Raw genomic sequence first — 24737 nt, forward strand, 5'->3', positions numbered from 1 at the left:
ATTTGCTGAAAGAATTCAATCATTTATACAAATAATAAAATTCTTCTTCGAAATTCTATTATTTTAAAAAATTTTAATAAAATTCTTGGCAAAATTTCACAGGAATTCAATTATTTAAAATATAAAATTTCATAACATTTTTCGAAAACAATCAATTATTTAAAAAGATTTTTATTAAATTCGTCGCAAAAATTCAATTATGTATTTAAAAAAATTTAACAAAGTTGTTTTGAAGAATTCAATTATTTTTATAAATAATAAAATTCTTCACTGAAATTAAATTATTTTTATAAACTTGAATTTGTTGCAAGAATTCAATTATTTATATAAATAATAAAATTCCTCACAGAAATTCGCAGGTATGTTAAAAAATGAATAATAAAATTCTTATCAAAATTTTAAGTATCTTTATAAATAATAAAATTTTTCTCCGAAATTCAATTATTTTAGAAAAATTTTAATAAAATTCTAAGGAAAATTTTAATTAATTATTTTCATAAATAATAAATCTCATCTCGCAGGATTTAGATTTTTTTCGATACAATATATTCTAATCGAATTTCTCGAAAAATGTAATTATTCTCAAAAATTTTATTAAAATTTGTCAAAAGAATTCAATTATTTAAAAATTTGTTGATAAAAATAAATAAATAAAAAATAAATTTTTTTGATTCATGAGAATTCAATTTTAACAAACATTCAATCATTCAATAAAATATTTATTTTTTAATTTAAATTATTGAATTCTTCTAAAATTTTTAAATGGAAATTGATGTAAGAATGAATTACCGAATAATCGATTTATTATTTATGAAAATAATTAAATTATTACAACAAATTTTATTACATTTTTCTAAAATAATTGAATTTTTTTGGGAAATTTTACTATGTACTTGTAAAAATAATTTAATTCTTGTGATGGACTTTAATAGGATTTTTGTAAATAATTAACTTTTCTTTTTCTTTTCTTTTTTTTTTTTTTTTTAAATTTTATTGTAATTTAAATTGTTACAAAAACATGAAGAATTTTTCATGTTTTGTAATAATATTCCTATATAAGTTTTTGAATTTCAAAAAGATTTGAATTTGAATGTTTTGAAGAATTTTAATTCATCCAGAAAAATAAAGAACATTTAGAAAGAAGGAAGAAATTTAGGGTAGAAAAAAAAGAGAAAGAAAGAAGTATAAGAGAAAAAGGGGCATAAAAGACAATAAAAAGAGTATAGAATTAAGTAGAGAAAGAAGAAAACGAATTTATGGAAAGACGTAGGTAAAGAAAAAATTTAGAAAAAGAAAAAAGGAGGAGAAATAAGAAGAATATTGAATCGGGTAAAAAATGCAGAAAAGGAGAAGAAGAGAAAAATACAGGAAAGGAAAAGAAGAAAGAAGAAGGGAAGAACAGGAAGAATATGTAAAGAGGTAAAAAATACAATAAAAGAGAAGAAGTAAAAGAATAGTATAGAATTAGGAAAAAAGGAAAATAAGGTGGGAAAAGAAATATAGAAAAGGGGAAGTAATATAGAAGAAGAAAAGAAGTGGAGAAGAATAAGAAGAAGATGAATAAAAAATGGAGTAAAAAAGACAAAAGAGGAGAAGAATAAAGGAAAAAGAAGAGAAGATAGAAAGATAAAATATCCAAGAAAGGAAAAGAGGAAAAGAAGAAGGAGGAGAAGAAGAAAAGTATATACAATTATAGATGTAGAGAAAAAATCTTTAAAAAGGAAATGAAGAGGAGTAAGAAATATGCAGGAAAGGGAAAGAAGAAGAGAAGGAAAAATCCAAAAAAGGAGTGGTAGAGGAGGGAAAAAGATGAAGAAGAAGAAGAAGAAGAATATAGAAGCAGGTAAAGAAAAAGTCCAGAAAAGAAAAAGAAGAAGAGAAAAAATAGAACGAACCATATAAAAAAGAAAAAATAAGGAAATATTAAACCTTATATTCTGAAAGAGAAGAAGGGAATATTAAACCTTATTATTTTGGAAGAGAAGAAGGAAAGAGAGATGGAAGAAGAAATTAAGAAAATCTAAGATGAGAAATAAAAAGAGGAGTCTATTAGCGGTGAGGAGGAAAGAATTAAATGAAAACGGAAGCAAACGAAGAGGGAAGAAAATGAAAAAGAAAACAAAGGGATAAAGAGGGACAACTGTAGACTTTAAATTAAGGCAGAGAGGGTGGGAGGGAAAAGGGACGAGAAGTCGAAATAGGCGGAGTAGTGGCAAAAGGATACGCGTAAACACAAGTAGTTAAGGCGCTCTTTAACGACAGGAAATGTTAGGACGCCAGGAACATGTGTTTCGGAGTTTCGCGCTCGTTTCTCTGCAATTGCAACAACTCTCCTCGATAGCTCACTATTATCATCTTTCAACATAATTATGTCGACTCTTTGATTTTTACTCCTCAAAATTTTATTTTTTCACTAAAATTTCTTTACTTCTTTCGAAACGTGTACATATTTCTTCTTCTAGATCATTTCCTTTTTTCTAACTCAAAGTCTCAAAAAATTAAATTCTCAAAAAAGAAGAAATTATATAGTTCGGAAATTATTTCCTGTAATTTCTTCTTTTGAGAATTTATTTCAGAATTATTTAGTTTCTTCTTTTGAGAATTTAATTTTTTTGAGTTAGAAGAAAGGAAATTTTTTCTTTCTCTAAGAAATAAATTCACATTTAATAATCAGAAGAAAAAATTAATTAATTATATAGAAAAAATAAATATTTGTTTTAATTGCGATAAGTTGAATATGGAATTCGAAGTCATATAAATTATATGTGAAAGGAGTAAATTCTCCAAAGAAGGATCAGTGCGTACATAAACCATTATATATAGTAGTGCGTATAATAAACATCGTCGGCTAAAAATGTTTTTGTTCTATATCCGCGAATGCGGTACACATTATATTACATAGATAATAAAAGAAGTTTTTCGTGAATGTTTTCAAAGTCAAAGTGGTGGCTCACCTGCCCGATTAATCTGCCTTTCCGCTAATTAATTAGCCCTTCCGCTAATTAATTTATACAATTAGCGGGAGCACAAGGAAAAAGTCTTCTACGCGTATAACAAGAAAGACTTTTGGGTTCGGTGCGCCTTCTGTCAGCGTGAAATCAATCGAAAGAGTTTTGCGGCAGGTGCTCAGCCGCCTTCTTTTACCCTTCGATGGGACGTCGTATAGCAATTTAAATTCTGCCAGACACCCTTAACCAGCTGGGGTCCAAAAACAGAGCAGCACGCGGTTTGTAGGTTCTGTATATGTATATATATAGTGAGTGAGTGAGTGAGAGAGAGAGTTGAGAAAAATCGAGCAAAGAAGAGGTCCGGTGCCAACGACAAGAGTTTGTTTTTTGAAGTCTGTATTGCTTACAAATGTCTCGTTGTAAAAAACAACCGCCACGGTCCTAATGAGTCTGGTTTGTTAAAAGATGTCGTTCTTTTTTTCTACTCGGGTTTATTTTTTTTTCTTTTGTTTTTATTTTTGGTTTTTTTTTCTTTTTTCTTTCTTTCTTTCTTTTTTTTTGTTTACTCTTGTAAACCGCGTGGCTCCATTAAGCTGACGAACATTGTAGACTGTAAAGAATCTTAATGCTTTCCTTTTCGAGGAAGCTATAACTATCGACTACTGCGATCTTTCGCGAAAATTTCACCGTTTTAAGGTCATAAATGGAGTTTAAATGGTTCGATTCCTCTCGAAATGGAAGTAAATTCAGCCTCTGACAAATTTCTTCGTTTCAAGGAATAACTCACAAGTCGATCGACATATATATATATATATATATATACATTATCGTCAATGTCTTTTCTTCTTTCGGGTTTGACTAAAAAAATTTTTTTTGGTGAAATTTAAATCTTTTTATTATTATAGCACTTTGTTCATATTTTTCTGCTAATTTTACAATTCTACCCAAAGAAAAGAATAGAAAATTGAATCATTAACAGGGGCTCGAATCAGTGAAAGTATTTAAAAATACGAACTTTACGGACCAAAAATGAAAAATTAAGATCCATTTTCGGACCAATTACTGACAGAAATATAAGCAGTCCGAGTCAAATATAAGAACATTTTACTTTAAACTATAAAATTAAATTTTTTCACAACTATAAAACATGAAGATATCGAGTCTTCGACTCGGAGTGATCGATTTCTTCATGTTTTATAATAATTAAAGATGGTCCAGTGATAAAATCATTATTTTATATTATAAGAATTACTTCTTCAAAATTATTTTCATTATTTCAATTCAATTATTATTTTCAAAAAATTTTAACTAAAATTCTACTTTAGATCAATTATTTTAAATAATTTTCGAAAAAGTTCTTTGGCAATTTTCAAATCCATTTGTTTACAATATTCAATTTCACGAAATTTCCATTATTCGTAAATTCTTCAATATAATATTAGAAAATAAAAAACTTTAAATAATATGAAAAAAAATTCAATTATACTTTTAAAAAAAGAATTAATTTCAAAATTCAATTATTTCTTAAAATTCACGCTATATTGCTTTTAATATTCAATTATAGCCTAAAATTTTAACTAAAATTAATTTTTAAATCAATTTTTATTGGTAAATTCTACGAGACTTCCATTATTTAAATACAAAAGTAAATAATTCATTGAAGAATTGAATGTTTCTCAAAATTCAATTCTCATTAAAAATTTTATCCACAAATTTTTAAATAATTGAATTCTTTTGTCGAATTTTATTAAAACTTTCATGAAAATAATTACATTTTTTCGAGGAATTCAATTCTAATTGTATGAAAAATAATTGAAATTCTGCCATGAGTTTCATTATTAGTAAAAATAATTGAATCCTTAAGAAGAATTTTATTACTCTTGAAAATAATTGAATTTCTCCAATAATTTGTAAATTTTCCAAAATTAAATTTTTTTTCTAACGTTTTTAACCTAAATCCTTCTTTAAATCCATTAGTTTTAATATAATTTTTGAAAAAGTTCTTTGAGAATTTTCAAATTCATTTGTTTACAATTCAATTTAACAAAATTTCAATTATTCGAAAATTCTTTAATTAAATATATATTAGAAAATAAAAACTTGAAGTAATTATTTAAAAAAATTTAATTAAATTTTTTCAAAAGAATTAATTTTACAGAATTGTTTGTTAAAAATATTTAAAAATTCAGAATTTCAATGTTTTTAATTTGAAACCTTTTCAAAATTCAATTATTTCTAAAAAATTTACGCTCTAATGCTTTTCATATTCAATTATAATCTAAAATTTTAACTGACATCCGTTTTGAAATCAAAGTTTATGAGAAGATTCTACTAGAATTCAATTATTGGAATACAAAAATAACAATTTATTGAATAATTGCATGTTTTTTAAAATTGATTTCTCATAAAGAATTTTATCAACAAATTTATAAACAATTTAATTCTTTTGTCGAATTTTATTAAAACTTGCATGAAAATAATTACTTTTTTCAAGGAATTCAATTATAATTGTATGAAAAATAATTGAAATTCTGCGATGAGTTTTATTATTTGTAAAAATAATTGAATCCTTAAGAAGAATTTTATTTCTCTTAAAAATAATTGAATTTCTGCATTAAATTTGTAACTTCTTAAAAATTAAATTTTTTTCTAGTGTTTTTAACTTCAATTCTCCTATAAATTTATTAGTTTTAATATAATTTTTGAAAAAATTCTTTGAGAATTTTCAAACTCATTTGTTTACAATTCAATTTTACAAAATTTCAATTATTCGAAAATTCTTAAATTAAATATATATATTAGAAAATAAAAACTTTAAATAATTTTTTTAAAAAATCCGCAATTAAATATTCCCAAAAAAATTAATTTGACAGAATTGTTAGTTAAAAATTTGAAAAATTCAGATTGTCAAAGATTTTAATTTGAAAATTTTGTAATATTCAATTATAATCTAAAATTTTAACTTAAATCCATTTTTAAATCAATTTTTGTCAGAAAATTTTACTAGAATTTAATTATTTAAATACAAGAAAAACAATTTAATGAATAATTACATGTTTCTCAAAATTGAATTCTCATACAGAATTTTATCAATATAGATTTTTAAATAATTAAATTTCTTTGATGAATTTTAATAAATTTTTAAAAATAGTTACATTTTTCAAGGAATTCGATTAAAATTGTATTGAAAATAATTTAAATTTTGCAATGAGCTTTATTATTTATGAAAATACTTGAATTCCTAAAACAATTTTACTATTTACGAAAATAATTGAATCCCTGTAAAAATTGTATTATTTATAAAAATAATTTGATGGTTGCGAAGAAATTTATAAAAGGTTTGTAAATAATTGAATTTATGTGAAATTTTTCTTATTTTATGAAAATAATTGAAGGTTTGCGTATAGAATTTTATTAAATTTTTTTTAAATACTTGAATTCTTTTGGAAAATTTGATTAATAACATAGTTGGTATTAAAAATCATTGAATTGTGGAAAATTTTTGAAAATAATTGAAATTTTGACAAGAATTTTATTAAAATTTTTGAAAATAATAGAATTTTGTAGAAGAATTTAATTATTTCTAAATATAATGGAAATTTCGACGAGAATTTTTAAAAATTTTTGAATATAATTGAATTTTTGCAATAATTTGTAATTTTTTTAAAATTCTAACAAATTATATCGTATACAATTTATGAACTTTTCTTCTTTTCTTGATAAAATTACGGACTTTAAAAAAAATAAAGACTTTTAACGTGATTTACGGACATAGTTCGAGTCCTGTAATTGTCAATTAAATTACAAACAAAATTAGTTGGCAATTAAATTACAAAAAGAATTAATCTTTAATAAAATTACAAACAAAGTGCAAATATTAGTTGTCAACTAAGTAAGTTAAAAAATCAAAATCAAAGTTAATCAAATCGGAAAATGAGTTGTCAACTAATGAAAACTAAATCAGTCATTAGTTCATAAGTATGTTTGAAAATAAATACGACTGCCACTATACAGAAAGGTTAAACTGCATTCCTGCAGTGTCAAATCTGAAAGTGACTGATAAGTAATTTATAACGAGCAGCAAGAGTGAAATTCCCCGAGTAAACGAAGAACAAGAAGAAGGGAAGGGAAAAAGGTGTAGAAAGAGGAGAAATTGGTTGTAGCAAGTGTGAGAGAAGATGATACGAGAGAGAGAAAGTCACGTAGAAGTTAAGAGCCGGTCAGAGTCTAAATATCGAGCACATGTCGAGAAGTCGTTCTCCCTAAACGCCACCGAAAATAGAACCCTGGAGTCCCATACGTCATTTCGGGACGTCTCGTATGTTTGGTGTTACGCGGTCGATGTTTTACGGTGTTTCGCGATGGTGTGGATTGAGGGAGTGTCAGTCTCATGCATCCCTCTAATAGACCAGCTGTCTTCTTAATTGACTAGGTGGGATCGTTGCTCATATGATGAGTCGCATTCTCACTCCTACTCCATTTATTAGAAACGAATAAAACCATGTGTGTGTGTAGCAAATTCGACCAAAAATCATCGCGCGCACGAAAATCGAGAAAACGTGAATGATTCACACCGAGTTCCCAAAAAAAGAAAAAAAAAAGAGTAACGAAGACGTCTCGAGGCGTGTATGTGCGCTAAATAAACTTCAAGTTTACGATCGTAGAAAATCTGCTGGCGATACGATGTACTTTGCTTTTACTTAGCACTAACATGGCCACTAACACGAGCGTTTGTGCTACCTGTTTACGACTTCCACAATACAAAGTTTAGTTTTCTTCGGGGACATCTGGAATGAGACTTGAATGCTTGATGCTTTTTTTCTTCCTCTTCTTCTTCCTCTTCTCTTGTCTCATATAGATATAGAATATATGTGCTTTTGATATGTATTTATATAAATACATATTTGCTTTTTATTTCCGGGGTTATATGTGCATAAAAAACAACCAGGAAATTTAAGAAAATTACGAGTTCAACTTTTTGGAATAAATGAATTTCTACATCAGATATTGGTCGAGAATTTTTAATATAATTTATGATTTTCTTTGGCGTTTTCACTTCCAGGAAATCGTCTATTATATTAAGTTGAAGAACGACCGACCGACCGACCGACCGACCGACCGACCGACCCTAGCCGTATATATATATGTATATATCTTTTAAAAACAATATTAACACAAATGTATACAAATTCACAAATCACGCATGCGCAGTAGTGTTATATCAATGTCAGGCATGCGCAGTAGTGTTATATCAATGTCAGGCATGCGCAGTAGTGTTGTGTCAATGTTAGGCATGCGCAGTAGTGTTGTATCAATGTTACGCATGCGCAGTAGTGTTCTATCACTGTTACGCATGCGCAGTAGTGTTCTGTCAATATTACACATGCGCAGTAGTGTTGTATCAATGTTACGCATGCGCAGTAGTGTTCTGTAAATGTTACGCATGCGCAGTAGTGTTCTGTAAATGTTACGCATGCGCAGTAGTGTTCTGTCAATGTTACGCATGCGCAGTAGTGTTCTGTCAATGTTACGCATGCGCAGTAGTGTTCTGTCAATGTTACACATGCGCAGTAGTGTTGTATCAATGTTACGCATGCGCAGTAGTGTTCTGTCACTGTCAGGCATGCGCAGTAGTGTTGTGTCAATGTTAGGCATGCGCAGTAGTGTTGTGTCAATGTTAGGCATGCGCAGTAGTGTTGTATCAATGTTAGGCATGCGCAGTAGTGTTCTGTCACTGTCAGGCATGCGCAGTAGTGTTGTGTCAATGTTAGGCATGCGCAGTAGTGTTGTGTCAATGTTAGGCATGCGCAGTAGTGTTCTGTAAATGTTACGCATGCGCAGTAGTGTTCTGTCAATGTTACGCATGCGCAGTAGTGTTCTGTTAATGTTACACATGCGCAGTAGTGTTGTGTCAATGTTACGCATGCGCAGTAGTGTTGTGTCAATGTTACACATGCGCAGTAGTGTTGTGTCAATGTTACGCATGCGCAGTAGTGTTCTGTAAATGTTACGCATGCGCAGTAGTGTTCTGTCAATGTTAAACATGCGCAGTAGTATTGTGTCAATGTTACGCATGCGCAGTAGTGTTCTATGAATATCAGTCATGCGCAGTAGTGTTCTATGATTATTAGGCATGCGCAGTAGTGTTCTATCAATGTCAGGAATGCGCAGTAGTGTTCTATGAACATCTAACATGCGCGCAAAACACCCACACATGTATACTTACACATAGACACTAATCACATGTACATAATTAAACAAATGAGTACATAAACATGTACTCATATGCAGATATAAACGACACCCATATTCCTGCTTTTTACACCAATATATCGTTTATATTTGCAAAAATTAAACATGTGTCGCTATTGGACGGTACATTTTGTACTTAAGTTTATGTTCCGTGAGTAATATTTGTCTCCCATGTATCTTTGCGTATTTGAAAACTTTATGAAGTTGAAAGCGAAAAATTTATAAGTTGCTGACACCTAATTTTCGGTTTGAGGTAATTTCAGTAGTTTAAAAAATTTCTTTTTTAATTATTAAAATTAAATAATAAGATCATTTTTCCAAAAGAAAATATCCTATTCCAGCTTGGAAAACACACTTAAAAGTCCCTGGGTGTCGCACACCCTGTGTAAGGTTTAAGGATGGATTCGGCAGTGTGCGGTTTAAGGGTTAATAAACAATTGATAATATAAATTGTTGAATTTTTTAAGGTTCGTTGATGCACTTAGTGTGTGTTGAAATTTTTTTAAATATACATAAATACCTCAGTCGCTAATACTGCGCTGTCTGTGTTGTAAGGGAACTTATTTATTTACTTGTGTATTTACTTATTTATTTGTTTGACAGAAATCAACAATAATTTTTTAAATGAATAATCAGTGAAAGATGACTTATATTTCTGTAAGTGTAATTTTCAACTGACTTTTAGTAAAATTATTTGTTAGACAGAAATTTACAATAATAAATAAATTACAATAAAATAACAATCAGTGAAGAATGACTGATATTTTAGTACTTTTCAACTAATTTTTAGTAAAATTCCACTGATTATGAATCCAAAGTCACTTTTTAAAATTACAAAATGGCGAATCCAGGATAGCGGACGAAAATGAAAGATTTAGTAAGAGAATACGTAAAAATAACATTTCGTATAATGTACAATGACAATTTTTTAAAATGTCACTTCATAATTTTTGTCTTATTACACAATGATTTTAAATAAAATAATTTATATTTTTATAAATATTAATAATTTTTTACATTTTCTAACCACTATTAGGTTTTTTTGTAAATGTTCAAACTCTGGTTTAGAAAGAAAAATTTATATTATTATACAACTATATTGTCTAGACTTGCAAAAACCCAAAGTCTAGACTTTGTCGTAACAATATTGTTACAATATATATTGTAACAATATTGGTGACGGTGACGTGCGTAAGAATAATGCAGTAAAAATTTCAAAAAAACATTTCCCAACAAAATTAATGAAACAGCATTTTTATATAGTTTACGAGATAAAAATTCCTGAAAAAAGTGTTGAAATTATTTGATTGAAGAGCGTTCACAAATGATGTCACGCAATTTTTCGGGATTTTATACCCCCCCCTCCCCCTGTCAAACAAATTCACCTTGCAAAATATTAAAAATTTTGTAAAACTTTTTGGCACACTTATTTAGGACCCTAAACACTATCAAATTACAAAGTACCCAAGTATCACAGAATATAACCTTAAATTGAAGGGAATATTGCATTTCATATTCGGAATATTCCAGTGGAATGTTCCAGAGATCTTAAAGTAATATTAAAATGTCCGCTGCACAGGAATATTCCAAGATAACATTTAGGGAATGTTCCACGGTTATATCGAAGTAATATTCCAGGATAATGTTGAAGAAATGTTCCACCGTAATATTATGGAATATTCCAGGGTGATGTTGAGGGAATGTTCCCAGATAATATTAAATACACTGCAAGCCCGATCAGCGGTCACCCGATCAGTGGTCACTTGTTTACGTCGTTTGTAGATGGTGCGAGCGAGGGGCAAAGAGGGAGTCGAAAAGTTGTGGCAGTAGCGTATACATTAAAGACGCTCTGGCCCCTTAAAAAAAAATTCAGTAGTCAAGTAATGGTAACCCATCACAAAACAGTTCGTACGGTCCTATATGTTTACGCCCGATCAGCGGTCAAGCACTCCCGGAGCTGACCGCTGATCGGGCTTGCAGTGTATGTTGAAAACACCATTGAAAATCGTTTTTACTAAAGAAAGAAGATAAAGAGAAAAAAAGTCAAATTTTTTCAAAGTATGAAATTTTTGAATATTTCCAGGGAATATTCCCTTAAGGAGGTTAGTTCAAAATCATGAATCATAGAGATTCGTTTGAAATTTGCAGCAAAATTAAATGACATATTAATGCATATTATTGTTAAATCTGAGCCAATTTGACCGTATAGTTTTCGAGATATTGACGGCCAAAGTTTACTATTTTTCTCAGTATTTAGCATTGAGCTAATGGATGCAAAAAAAAAATGAAAAAAAAATAACAACTTGTTTAATAACTTTTGACACAGCGGAGAGATTCAACTCAAAATTAAAGCAAAATTAATTCAATGTTTAAGGAACATAATACTTCAAAGAGAACGAAATTGACCGTTTAGTTGCAGAGTATTATTTATCCAAAACTTAAAGTTACTTGTAATTTTTTTTTTGACGTGAGTGACGCGGAGTGCGTGGCAACATCGCAACTGTTGAGAGCGGTGGGAGAAGCGGAGTAGCGCGGTAATTCAAATAAAGCTGAGTACTGAAAAATACACTATTTCAAAAAGTGAAAAAAAACAATTTATTAAATTGTCAAACTAAAGAAAAACTATTCTCCATAACGAAAGTTAACCAAAACTGACCAAAACAACACTAATTCGCATGCGCTCGCATCAGCTGTTCATGTCATGTTGCCAGATCTCTAACTGCAAAGCACTACGTTCTTCAAAATATTACTGTTTTTTCTTAAAATTTTAATTATTTACAGATTTTTACATAATAATGTACACAACATTATTTTAAAAAATGATCTTTTAATTTACATATTAAAATTTATTTCATATTTGAACATTTAAAAAAAAATAGTTATCTTGACTACCGTCGTGAACCTATCCTCCTTAATATTCATTCAACATTACCTTGGAATATTCCATTAATATTACGGTGGAACATTGCCTCAATGTTATTTTTGGAATATTTCTGTGGGGCGGACATTTTAATATTACTTTAAGATCCCTAGAATATTCCGAATATGAAATGTAGTATTCCCTTCATTTTAAGGTTATATTCCGTGCTGCTTGGGTATAAGCAAAACCAAAATTTCATCGGTTCATAGAGCCATTGAACGCCCCATAAAGCATTTTAAGATGATTCACATTTTGGACAAGTTAAAACCTACGATATTGGCTGGTTTTAAAAAAAAAATTTAGGGGAAAATCTGTCAAAAGTACTAAAAGATATGCAAATTTTATTTTTGAAATATCTTTTTTATTTTTTGTGTAGGGGGCGTGGGGTAATGGGAGCTTTTAAATTTCACGTACTTAAAAGCCTTAAAATTCGCTGCGATGTCTAGAAAATCTTAAACAACCTTTGTTTATATCATTACAAAACAAACGATTACATTCTTGACAAATTTTTAGTAAAGACAAGGGAAAATGTATTTTTTGAGTTTTCGTTGTAAAATGCAAAATATTTCTAAACATCACCATAAGTAGTTAAAATCGTATTATTTAGTTCAGTTTTTTCATTATATTATAGGTGAATATGGGGCAGCTCCATACGAAAAGCAAATGGTGGATCACCGATTTTTCTTAAAGTTTGTAATTTTGTAGTACTTGGGGTACTAAATAACTGTGCCAAACAGTTTTGCAAAAAAAAATTTTTTTTGCAAGATATTTAGATTTGAAAAATCGGAAACTGAAAAAAATGACTTTTTTTGAGAATTTTTATTTCGAAAACTATTGATTCTACAAGAAAAAGTCATTTATTCAAAATTGTAGAGAAAATGTCAATCTTTTATAATATTTAAAAAAAAGTTAAGAAAAATTAATTTTTCAATACTTTGTTTAAACAATAATTTTTTATTGTTAAAAAAAAGAGCAAAGGACATCATGGAATATTCTAGAAAAATAATTTTCTCAAAATTTGAACCTTCCTTAATAAGTGGTTAAATTTTTAAAGAAGTGATTTTTGGTGTTTTTGAGAAAAAAATTTTTGAAGTTTGCGCTACGAGTTTTTGTGCGTTGCGCTAACTAAGCAGCGCCTATATCAGTGTATTTTAAAAGATAATATGACCTTTACTGCTCGCCTCTAATACATTTAATAATTATATACGTATATATATTATTATTATAAACAGTTTAACAATATATTTTTAACTTTTTATAAACATTATTTTCCTTTTTTAACCCATTAATACCCATAAGCACAGGAACGCAGGTATAAAAAGTAACTATTGGGATCCTGGCATAGGATCTAATAATAATTTTTAACGTTAAAAATTAAAAAAAAATTATTTTAAACAATTTGTTATAAACAAATGAAGAAAAATTATTTTTCATAAAAAACTGATAGCGCCATTCGATTCGACGCAAAAAACTACTACGAGAACGTATATTACATAATTTTCAAAAAAGGAAATATTGTTGTAAAAATGTTATAAACAATTAGCCTGCATTTATACTGTACGAGATAGAATATATAGATCCTTCTATCTCATACAGTATAAATGCAGGCTAATTGTTTATAACATTTTTACAACAATATGTCTTTTTTCTTAAATTATGTAATATACGTTCTCGTAGTAGTTTTTTGCGTCGAATCGAATGGCGCTATCAGTTTTTTATGAAAATTAATTTTTCTTCATTTGTTTATAACAAATTGTTAAAAAAAATTTTTTTTTAATTTTTAACGTTAAAAATTATTATTAGACCCTATGCCAGGATCCCAATAGTTACTTTTTATACCTGCGTTCCTGTGCTTATGGGTATTAATGGGTTAAAAAAGGAAAATAATGTTTATAAAAAAGTTAAAAATATATTGTTAAACTGTTTATAATAATAATATATATACGTATATAATTATTAAATGTATTAGAGGCGAGCAGTAAAGGTCATATTATCTTTTAAAATACACTGATATAGGCGCTGCTTAGTTAGCGCAACGCACAAAAACTCGTAGCGCAAACTTCAAAAATTTTTTTCTCAAAAACACCAAAAATCACTTCTTTAAAAATTTAACCACTTATTAAGGAAGGTTCAAATTTTGAGAAAATTATTTTTCTAGAATATTCCATGATGTCCTTTGCTCTTTTTTTTAACAATAAAAAATTATTGTTTAAACAAAGTATTGAAAAATTAATTTTTCTTAACTTTTTTTTAAATATTATAAAAGATTGACATTTTCTCTACAATTTTGAATAAATAACTTTTTCTTGTAGAATCAATAGTTTTCGAAATAAAAATTCTCAAAAAAAGTCATTTTTTTCATTTTCCGATTTTTCAAATCTAAAAATCTTGCAAAAAAATTTTTTTTTTGCAAAACTGTTTGGCACAGTTATTTAGTACCCCAAGTACTACAAAATTACAAACTTTAAGAAAAATCGGTGATCCACCATTTGCTTTTCGTAGGGAACTGCCCTATGTGTAGATATGTATACTTGTATAAAAATCGAGATAATAATAAAATTTGTTTACATATATTTTTTTTATTCAAATTTTGGCCTGTAAGAATTCTGTGGGGTAATGGGAGAATCAGTGTCAGCCCAAAGAATCTTCGTTACTATGTTACGGCTTTCGTTATTTCTTTCAAAATTATAAAAGATATCACCTTATGAAAAAACTTTTAATTAAAAAATAATTTTTCGTGGAAAAAATAAAAAATAAAATTTTTTTCAAAAATCTTTTATTCAATTAAAATTCAGGAAAAAGTTTATTCTAAGTCTAAAGTTTTGTCTTCATTCTAAGCATTAACACTTTTTCTATTATAAAACAAAAAATATTACTAAAAAATAGAAATTTTTTAAATTTCAAGTGAAAGCTCCCAATACCCCACAAATTGGGTGATGGCAAAAAATGTATTTTTTGAAAAATTTTTTTTTCAATTTACTTTCTCTTTTTAAGTTTCTAATTAAACATAATTAAAGATGAATAACGAAATGATTAGAAAATGACGAAAACAATGTATTATTATAAAGATAAGCTGGTTTTTTTAATAATTTACCTTAAAGGGCTCCAATTCCCCCACGCTCCCCTATATAACAATTTGTGTTTAAAGCTTTTCAATGCGATAAGAGCAATTGTTTAAAAGATAAAAAAAACACAAACTGTTAGTAAAAAAAGAATATACGTATCTTCGCCCTTTTCTTACTAATTATCCAGAGAATCAGGCTAACATTCAAAACCTAACCTTCTAAGTTTAGTTATTTCAAAAAAATTATTTTATTAATGCAAATAAATATTTATTTTAATTAAAAACTATGCATTATTGAATCAAGTAAGTTTCATAATTAATTTAAAGCAATATTTATTAGATCAAATTATTATATTTAATTGACTTAAGTAATTTGTATTTGGTTCAAATAACTATTTATTTGATACTATAAATTAAAATATTTATGTCCAGTAAATATTTACTTTGTTCAAATAAATAAAAATAAATAAGTAAAAACAAATAAGTTTAAATACAACCGAACGAGCGTTAGCGAGTGAGGTATATGTCGCTAGTATTATATTAAGTTGAAGAACGACCGACCGACCGACCGACCGACCGACCCTAGCCGTATATATATATGTATATCTTTTAAAAATAATATTAACACAAATGTATACATATTCACAAATCACACATGCGCAGTAGTGTTCTGTCAATGTTACGCATGCGCAGTAGTGTTCTGCCAATATTACGCATGCGCAGTAGTGTTCTGTCAATATTACGCATGCGCAGTAGTGTTCTGCCAATATTACGCATGCGCAGTAGTGTTCTGTTAATGTTACGCATGCGCAGTAGTGTTCTGTTAATGTTACGCATGCGCAGTAGTGTTCTGTAAATGTTACGCATGCGCAGTAGTGTTCTGCCAATATTACGCATGCGCAGTAGTGTTCTGCCAATATTACGCATGCGCAGTAGTGTTCTGCCAATATTACGCATGCGCAGTAGTGTTCTGCCAATATTAAGCATGCGCAGTAGTGTTCTGCCAATATTAAGCATGCGCAGTAGTGTTCTGTCAATATTACGCATGCGCAGTAGTGTTCTCTAGAATTCAATTATTTTAAATACAATAATTATTAACAAATTCGATTGTATTCAATAAACTGAAGAAATTTTTCAAAAGAATTTAATTATTTCCTAAAAATCCTCTATCTCTTATATATTATATTAAGTTGAAGAACGACCGACCGACCGACCGACCCTAGCCGTATATATATGTATATCTTTTAAAAATAATATTAACACAAATGTATACATATTCACAATGTCACGCATGCGCAGTAGTGTTCTGTCAATGTTACGCATGCGCAGTAGTGTTCTATTACTGTTACGCATGCGCAGTAGTGTTCTGTCAATATTACACATGCGCAGTAGTGTTCTATCACTGTTACGCATGCGCAGTAGTGTTCTGTCAATATTACACATGCGCAGTAGTGTTCTGACAATATTACACATGCGCAGTAGTGTTCTATTAGTGCCACGCATGCGCAGTAGTGTTCTGTCAATATTACACATGCGCAGTAGTGTTCTGTCAATATTAGGCATGCGCAGTAGTGTTCTGTCAATATTACGCATGCGCAGTAGTGTTCTGTCAATATTACGCATGCGCAGTAGTGTTCTTTAAATATCAGGCATGCGCAGTAGTGTTCTATGAATATCAGGCATGCGCAGTAGTGTTCTATCAATTTCAGGCATGCGCACTATTGTTCTATGAATGTCAGGCATGCGCAGTAGTGTTCTATCAATGTGAGGAATGCGCAGTAGTGTTCTATGAATATCAGGCATGCGCAGTAGTGTTCTATGAATATCAAGCATGCGCGCATAACACCCACACATGTATACTCACACATATACACTAATCACATGTACATGTATACTCACACATGTTCATAAATTACATACACATGTATACTGCTCATATGCAGATATAAACTCCTACATATACACAAATCACATATATGTATAGATTTAATAAACGATTGATAATATAAATTGTTGAATTTTTTAAGGTTCGTTGATGCACGTAGTGTCTGTTGAAATTTTTTTAAATATACGTAAATACCTCACTCGCTAATGCTGCGCTGTCTGTGTTGTAATGGAACTTATTTATTTACTTGTGTATTTACTTATTTATTTCAGGGTTGCCACAAGACATCGATTTTAAAATTCCATGACTTTTCCAGGTTTTCCAGACTATTTCTTAAAAAATTCCAAACCAGAAATAAAATTGTTTTGGTATGTTTTTAGCTAATTACGACAAAAAGTATAAAATCCTTTAAGTAAATTGTTAACAAAATAAGTTATTAATTTTTAATTTCATTATTAACAAAAAATTAAGTTAAAATTTGTAAGGTTATTTGAGATACGCTCCGAAGAAAGATGAGGAGCAAATCTTTTTAAATTTAAAAATTTAGTTAAGTTTAGAATTTTTCACAATTATTAAACCAGTATTTTAAAAAGCATTTTAATAACATTTTATGAAACTGAAGTTACCTACGTTTATTCAATGACAATTTTTTCTTTGCTAATTATTTATTTTAATGTTAGAAGCCTTTTAAAAAATTTTAAAAGATCGAAGTCGGGGAAATTATTAATTTTGATTTTTTACACAGATTTTCGAAAAATCCATATATTATTCAAACAAAATTATTATTTCCTCACCTCATAAGCAATTTTTTCTTTTACAAATTATTTATTTTAATGTGACAAGTCATTTAAAAAAATTGTAAGAGGATCTAAGGAAGGCAAGGAAATTAGTGATTTTTAATTATTTTTTCGTAGATTTTCCAAATATCCCGAAATTTTAACTAAATTATTATTTCCTTGCTTCAGAAGCAATTTTTTTCGATTGCAATTTTTTAAAGGGCTTCTTACATTAAAAAACAATTAGCAAAAGAAAAAATTTTCATTGCATAAAAGTTGGTAGCTTCAGTTTCATAACATTTTGGGGTTTCTAAAATGTATTAATTTAAAAATTATTTAAAGGAAGATAGAGACCAAAAGAAACTAAAATTTAGAAATGCCATATTGATTTCAATTGTAAGCACTAAATTTAAAATCAAAAAGTTGTATGTCAACTTGAAAACTTGAAATTTTTACGACTCAAATACAAAAAATTGAGCTTTTAGTATCAGGCTTTATAAAATTCCCTGACAATTCCAGATTTTTCAGGTTTTCCATGACTGAAAAAAAATTCCATGACAATTCCGGGTTTCCCAGGTTTTCCAGGTCCGTGGCAACCCTGTATTTGTTTGGCAGACATCAACAATAATTTTTTAAATGGATAATCAGTGAAAAATGACTTATATTTCTGTAAGTTAGTGTTTCACTTCGATCCGCGAATTTCATTTTTTCGAGCGATTATTTGGTTATCGTCTTTGGTTTTCAAACGATCATCTTGTTTATTCTTTTGTTAATTGTCAAATCGTATCGTCTAATTTTCTAATTGTCATCGACCGAACTTCTCGACTGCTTCTCGACTTTCCCATAACTGACAACTAAAAATAATACAATAATAACCTATTTTTTGAAAAAAATCGATATCCAAAAACATTTAAATTCTTTTTTATTAATTCTATTAAAAACTAAAATTAAATTCATTTTAGTGAATTAAAATTATTATATCAAGTTAAAAATTAATTCAAGGTGTCTAGTGAATTATTATTTTTAAATTCCCGGACCAAAAATAAATATTCCCGGATTGATTTTTTAAAACAGCAATTACTATAAAATTTAAATATTAATACTTTTAATAAAGAAATTTTTAAGAAAATCAATTTTAAAAAGTCAATAGACATCTTTATTTAGAGAAATATATATAATATTACTTGTTATATATTACTTAATAAATCTATAACATTGTAATAGTTGGATCTAAATTTAAAATTAACCTACTTTTTTATTTTTCTATTAGTTGGGCTTTTTTGCGGAGTATTATTATTATTTTTAATTGTGTATTTAAATAATAAAAATTAAAAATAATTATTTTTAATTTTTATTATTAAAAAAAAAAGTTGTCTGTTCATTGAACAAGACCTACATGTCTTATAGTATTTTGGCCCCCTGAATACGAATATGAAGTCAGAATTGCTCCATCACCCTCTGTTTTCTTTTAAATCGAAAAAACTACCCTTAAGTCTAAAATTCAAGAATTAAAGTAAAAAAAAATAAAAACACGGCTTTCTTCGGAGTAGAAGAATATATTTATGCGTTTTCTTCTTTCAACAACTCAAATAATGTCAAAATTGCTCCACCACCCCTACTTTTTTTTAAATCGAAGAAAGTACCCTTAAATCTAAAATTCAAGAACTAAAGTGAAAAAAAATGAAATAACCGGTTTTCTTCGGAGTAGAAGAATATATTTATGCGTTTTCTTCTTTCAACAACAAATAATGATAAATTAACTCTGATTCTGCTTTTTAGTTATGAGAACAAAAATAAAGGAACGTATGCTTTTGTCTAAAACTAATTGTTTTTATTGTTGTTAGTATACTCTGGGTTCATACTTAAAGGGGTAGTTTTTTCAATATAAATCAATAAGAGGGTGATGAAGCAATGCTGATGCTTTTTTAAAAAGTACATAAATATATTCTTCTACTTTGGAAAAAACCTGTTATATCATTTTTTACTATAATTCTTGAATTTTAGATTTAAGGGCAGGGGGTGATGGAGCAATTTCGTCATTATTTCTAAATTGTTGAAAGAAAAAAACGCATAAATATATTTTTCGACTTCGCAAAAAAACTGGTTATTTCATTCTTTGACTTTAGTTCTTGAATTTTAGATTTAAGGGTAGTTTCTCCCATTTAAAAGAAACAGGGGTGGTGGAGCAATTTTGACATTATTTCTGAGAGGTTAAAGGAAGAAAACGCATAAATATATTCTTCTACTCCTAAGAAAACCGGTTATTTCATATTTTTTTACTTTAGTTCTTGAATTTTAGATTTAAGGGTAGTTTCTCCCATTTAAAAAAACAGGGGTGGTGGAGCAATTTTGACAATATTTCTGAGTGGTTGAAGGAAGAAAACGCATAAATATATTCTTCTACTTCGCAAAAAAGTGGTTATTTCATTCTTTGACTTTAGTTCTTGAATTTTAGATTTAAGGGTAGTTTCTCCTATTTAAAAAAACAGGGGTGGTGGAGCAATTTTGACATTATTTGAGTTGTTTAAAGAAGAAAACGCACAAATATATTCTTCTACTCCGAAGAAAGCCGTGTTTTTATTTTTTTTTACTTTAATTCTTGAATTTTAGACTTAAGGGTAGTTTTTTCGATTTAAAAAAAACAGAGGGTGCTGGAGCAATTCTGACTTCATATTCGTATTCAGGGGGCCAAAATACTATAAGACATGTAGGTCTTGTTCAATGAACAGACAACTTTTTTTTTGTGTGCCTGTGATTGTAATCATGCCTAAATTAAAAAAATTTAACATTTTTAGGTATAAAATAATTTTTTAATAAACATTAATAAAAATTTAGTTTTCTAAACATTATTCAAAAGTAGACGAAAGAACAAAGTTTTGTCCTCTTGATGTAATTTTTCTAAATTCAATAGATTAAGTTATAGATAATTAAAAATAAGTATACTTAGATTTCTTTGAATAATTTTTTAACACAATTAAATTTTTCAAATATGTCTACAATAGAAACCTTTTTGAATAGTTGAAATTGTGCAAAATTTAATTGAAAATAATTAATTTATTTCAAGTATTTTGTTACAATTTTTTGAAGAATTTTAATTGCAAATTTTGAAAATAATTGAATTATCAAAAATTTAAAAAAAATTTTTAAAGGTAAATTAGGATATAAGAATTATTTTAAGAAATTCAATTATTTTCGAAAAATAACATTATAATATTTTTAAAAACTAATATTATTAGAATTTTTTTATAGTAATTTTTTAAGATTTAATTATCTTCGAATAATGTAAATAAACATTTATGAAAATTTACTTCAATAAGACGAGCGAACATGACAGCTTGGTTATCAAAACAAAAAGAAAATCGTTTTTTGTTCGTTTCTCGGATCGTGTTGCTCGAATGAAACACTACTGTAAGTGTAATTTTCAACTGACTTTTAGTAAAATTATTTGTTTGACAGAAATTTACAATATTAATAAATAAATCACAATAAAATAATAATCAGTGAAGAATGACTGATATTTTAGTACTTTTCAACTGATTTTCAGTCAAATTCCACTGATTATGAATCCAAAGTCACTTTTTAAAAATACAAAATGGCGAATCCAGGATAGCGGACGAAAATGAAAGGTTTAGTAAGAGAATACGTAAAAATAACATTTCGTATAATGTACAATGACATTTTTTGTAAATGTCACTTCATAATTTTTGTCTTATTACACAATGATTTTAAATAAAATAATTTATATTTTTATAAATATTAATAATTTTTTACATTTTCTAACCACTATAAGGTTTTAATTTTGTAAATGTTCAAATTCTGGTTTAGAAAGAAAAATTTATATTATTATACAACTATATTGTCTAGACTTGCAAAAACCCAAAGTCTAGACTTTGTTGTAACAATATTGTTACAATATATATTGTAACAATATTGGTGACGGTGACATGCGTAAGAATAGTGCAGTAAAAATTTCAAAAAAACACCCTGATCATTACCTACAGAAAATCCTATTAGTAAGAAAAGAATGGACGTATCTTCGCCCTTTTCTTACTAATTATTCAGAGAATCAGGCTAACATTCAAAATCTAACCTTCTAAGTTTAGTTATTTCAAAAAAATTATTTTATTGATGCAAATAAATATTTATTTTAATTAAAAACTATGCATTATTTAATCAAGTAATTTTTATAATTGATTTAAAGCAATATTTATTAAATTAAATTATTCTATTTAATTGACTTAAGTAATTTGTATTTGGTTCAAATAACTATTTAATAGATACCATAAATTAAAATATTTATGTCCAGTAAATATTTACTTAGTTCAAATAAAAAAAAAAAAAATAAGTAAAAACTAATAAGTTTAAATACAACCGAACGAGCGTTAGCGAGTGAGGTATATGTTGCTAGTTGTCAAATTAACTTAGAGTATTTATGAGCGTTGGAAAATTATCGTTTTTTCTGTTATTTTACCAAAATTTATTATTTAGGCAAATTAGTTGCAATTTAAATTAAAATCAAATTTAGTTGCACAAATTAAATCATAAGGATAGTTGACAACTAAATTACAAAAAAATATCCAGTTCTCAACTGAATTACAATAAAAAATAGTTTGCTAATTAAATTACAAACTTAGTTGTCAACTATTAGTTATCAATATGATTTTTTTGAATTACAAAAAAAATTAAAAGTCATTATTTTAAATTAGTAATAAAATTAATTGCCAACTAAACGACAAACTAAAGTAGTTGTCATCTAAATTACAAACAAAATTAGTTGTCAATTGCATCACAAATGAAATTAATTAGTCAATTAAATTGTAAACGAAAGTAGTTATGAACTAAAATCAAAACAAAATTAGTTGCAAATTAATTTAGAAAGCTACAAGCAAGTTACAAACGAAATTAGTTTGAAAATTAAAATACAAAGTTAGTTGCCAACTAAATTACAAAGAAAAATAATTGACAATTAAATTAAATACGAAATTAATTGTCAACTAAATTACAAACTTAGTTGTTAACTAAATTACAAACATAATTAGTTATCAATTAAATAACAAATGAAATTAATTGTCAATGAAATTGCAAAAAAGTAATTTTCAACTAAATTCGTCAAAAATTCAAAATAAATTAGAAAAAAAAGGACAAAAAATTTCATTTGTCAAGTGATTTACAGCAAAACTAGTTAGCAAATTAAACTTCATAATGTTAGCTGCCAACTGAATTACAATTAAAATTAATTGCCAACTAAATTAGGGACGAAATTAATTGCCAACTAAGTTACAAGCAAAAGTTTATAAACCTTGAAAAAACCTGGAGAAATCAGGGAATTTTGATCGAAATCCTGGAAAATTGTTGTTTTCTAAAGTTATTGTGTTTATTCTTGAAATCTAATTTCACTTAAATATTTAAAAATTAATTCAATTTTAAAAGAATTACACTGTAAAAAAAGGGAGTTAAATTTTAACTCCCCCGGGGGGTCTATAAAAGTCGCACCCATTGGGGAGTTAATGCCAGGGGAGTTAAATAAAGAGAGTTAAAATTTAACACCCAAATGCTAACTCCCCATGGAAAAAATAACTCGCGCGGGTGTTGAATGAAGGGAGTTAGAAATTAACTCTCTTTTGGAGTTGATTTTTAACTCGAAAAATTTAACTCCCAACTCCCGAGTCCATTAACTCCCTACATTTTTTACAGTGTAGGTGTACAATTTTCATAATTAGATGAACTTTAAAAGATTTCAGTGATTTTTAATATCTACTACTTTAATAAAAATTCCCAAAAGAATTCAATTACATATAGTTAAAAAAAATTTTAATAAAATTCTACGTAAACATTTAATTATTTTCATACATAATAAAAATTTCACAGGAATTCAATTATTTACAAATTATTATTTTCAAAAATAATAATATTTTTTTCGGGGTTTCAATTATTTTCAATACAATTTTAATGTAATTCCTTGGAAAAAGTTATTGTTCTTAAAAATTTTATTAAAATTTATCAAAGAAATTTAATTATTTTAATAATCTTTGCTACAATTTCTTTATTAGAATTTAAGTATTATTTTCAAAAATTTTAATGCAATTCTTTGCGTAACAATTCAATTTTTTATTTTTTTAAAAATATTTTTAATAAAATTCTTCGCAGAATAACAATTATTTTTGTTAAAAAATTTACAAAAATTCTCGTCAATATTTCAATTATCTTTACCTATGAATAATAAAATTTTTCTCCAAAATTCAATTATTTTCAAAATTTTTAATAAAATTCTAGGAAGAATTTCAATTATTTTTAATACAATTTTCATCAAATTACTTGAAAACTACAATTATTCTTAAAAATTTTATTAAAATTTGTCAAGAGAATTCAATTATTTAAAATTTTGTTAATAAAATTCTTTATGAAAATTCAATTTTAAGAAACATTTAATTGTTTAATAAAATATTTATTTTTATAGTAAAATAATTAAATTCTCGTAGAATTTTCTAATAAATATTGATTTAAAAATGAATTTCAAATTAAAATCTTTGAAATTTTGAACTTTTCATACTTTTAATTAAGAATTTAATAGAATTAATTTTTTCTTAGTAAGTTTAATGAAATTTTTTAAATTTATTTGAAATTTTTAATTTCGAATATATTTAGTTGAAGAATGTCAGAATAATCGAAATTTCGTAAAATTAAATTGTAAACAAAAGAATGTGAAAATTCTCAAAGAACTTTTTTAAAAATTATTTGAAAAAAATTTACTAAAAGAAGAATTATGAAAATTCTAGAAATGAATAATCGTAATAATGAAAATAATTTTTGAAGAATTTACAGTAACAAATTAGCAAATTTTAATTATTATAAATTGAATTTTAAATTTTTGAATATCTTAATTTCTATAAAA

The sequence above is a fragment of the Leptopilina heterotoma genome, unplaced genomic scaffold, assembly GCF_015476425.1.
Source record: "Leptopilina heterotoma isolate Lh14 unplaced genomic scaffold, ASM1547642v1 Lhet_10, whole genome shotgun sequence".
Lineage (NCBI taxonomy): Eukaryota > Metazoa > Arthropoda > Insecta > Hymenoptera > Figitidae > Leptopilina > Leptopilina heterotoma.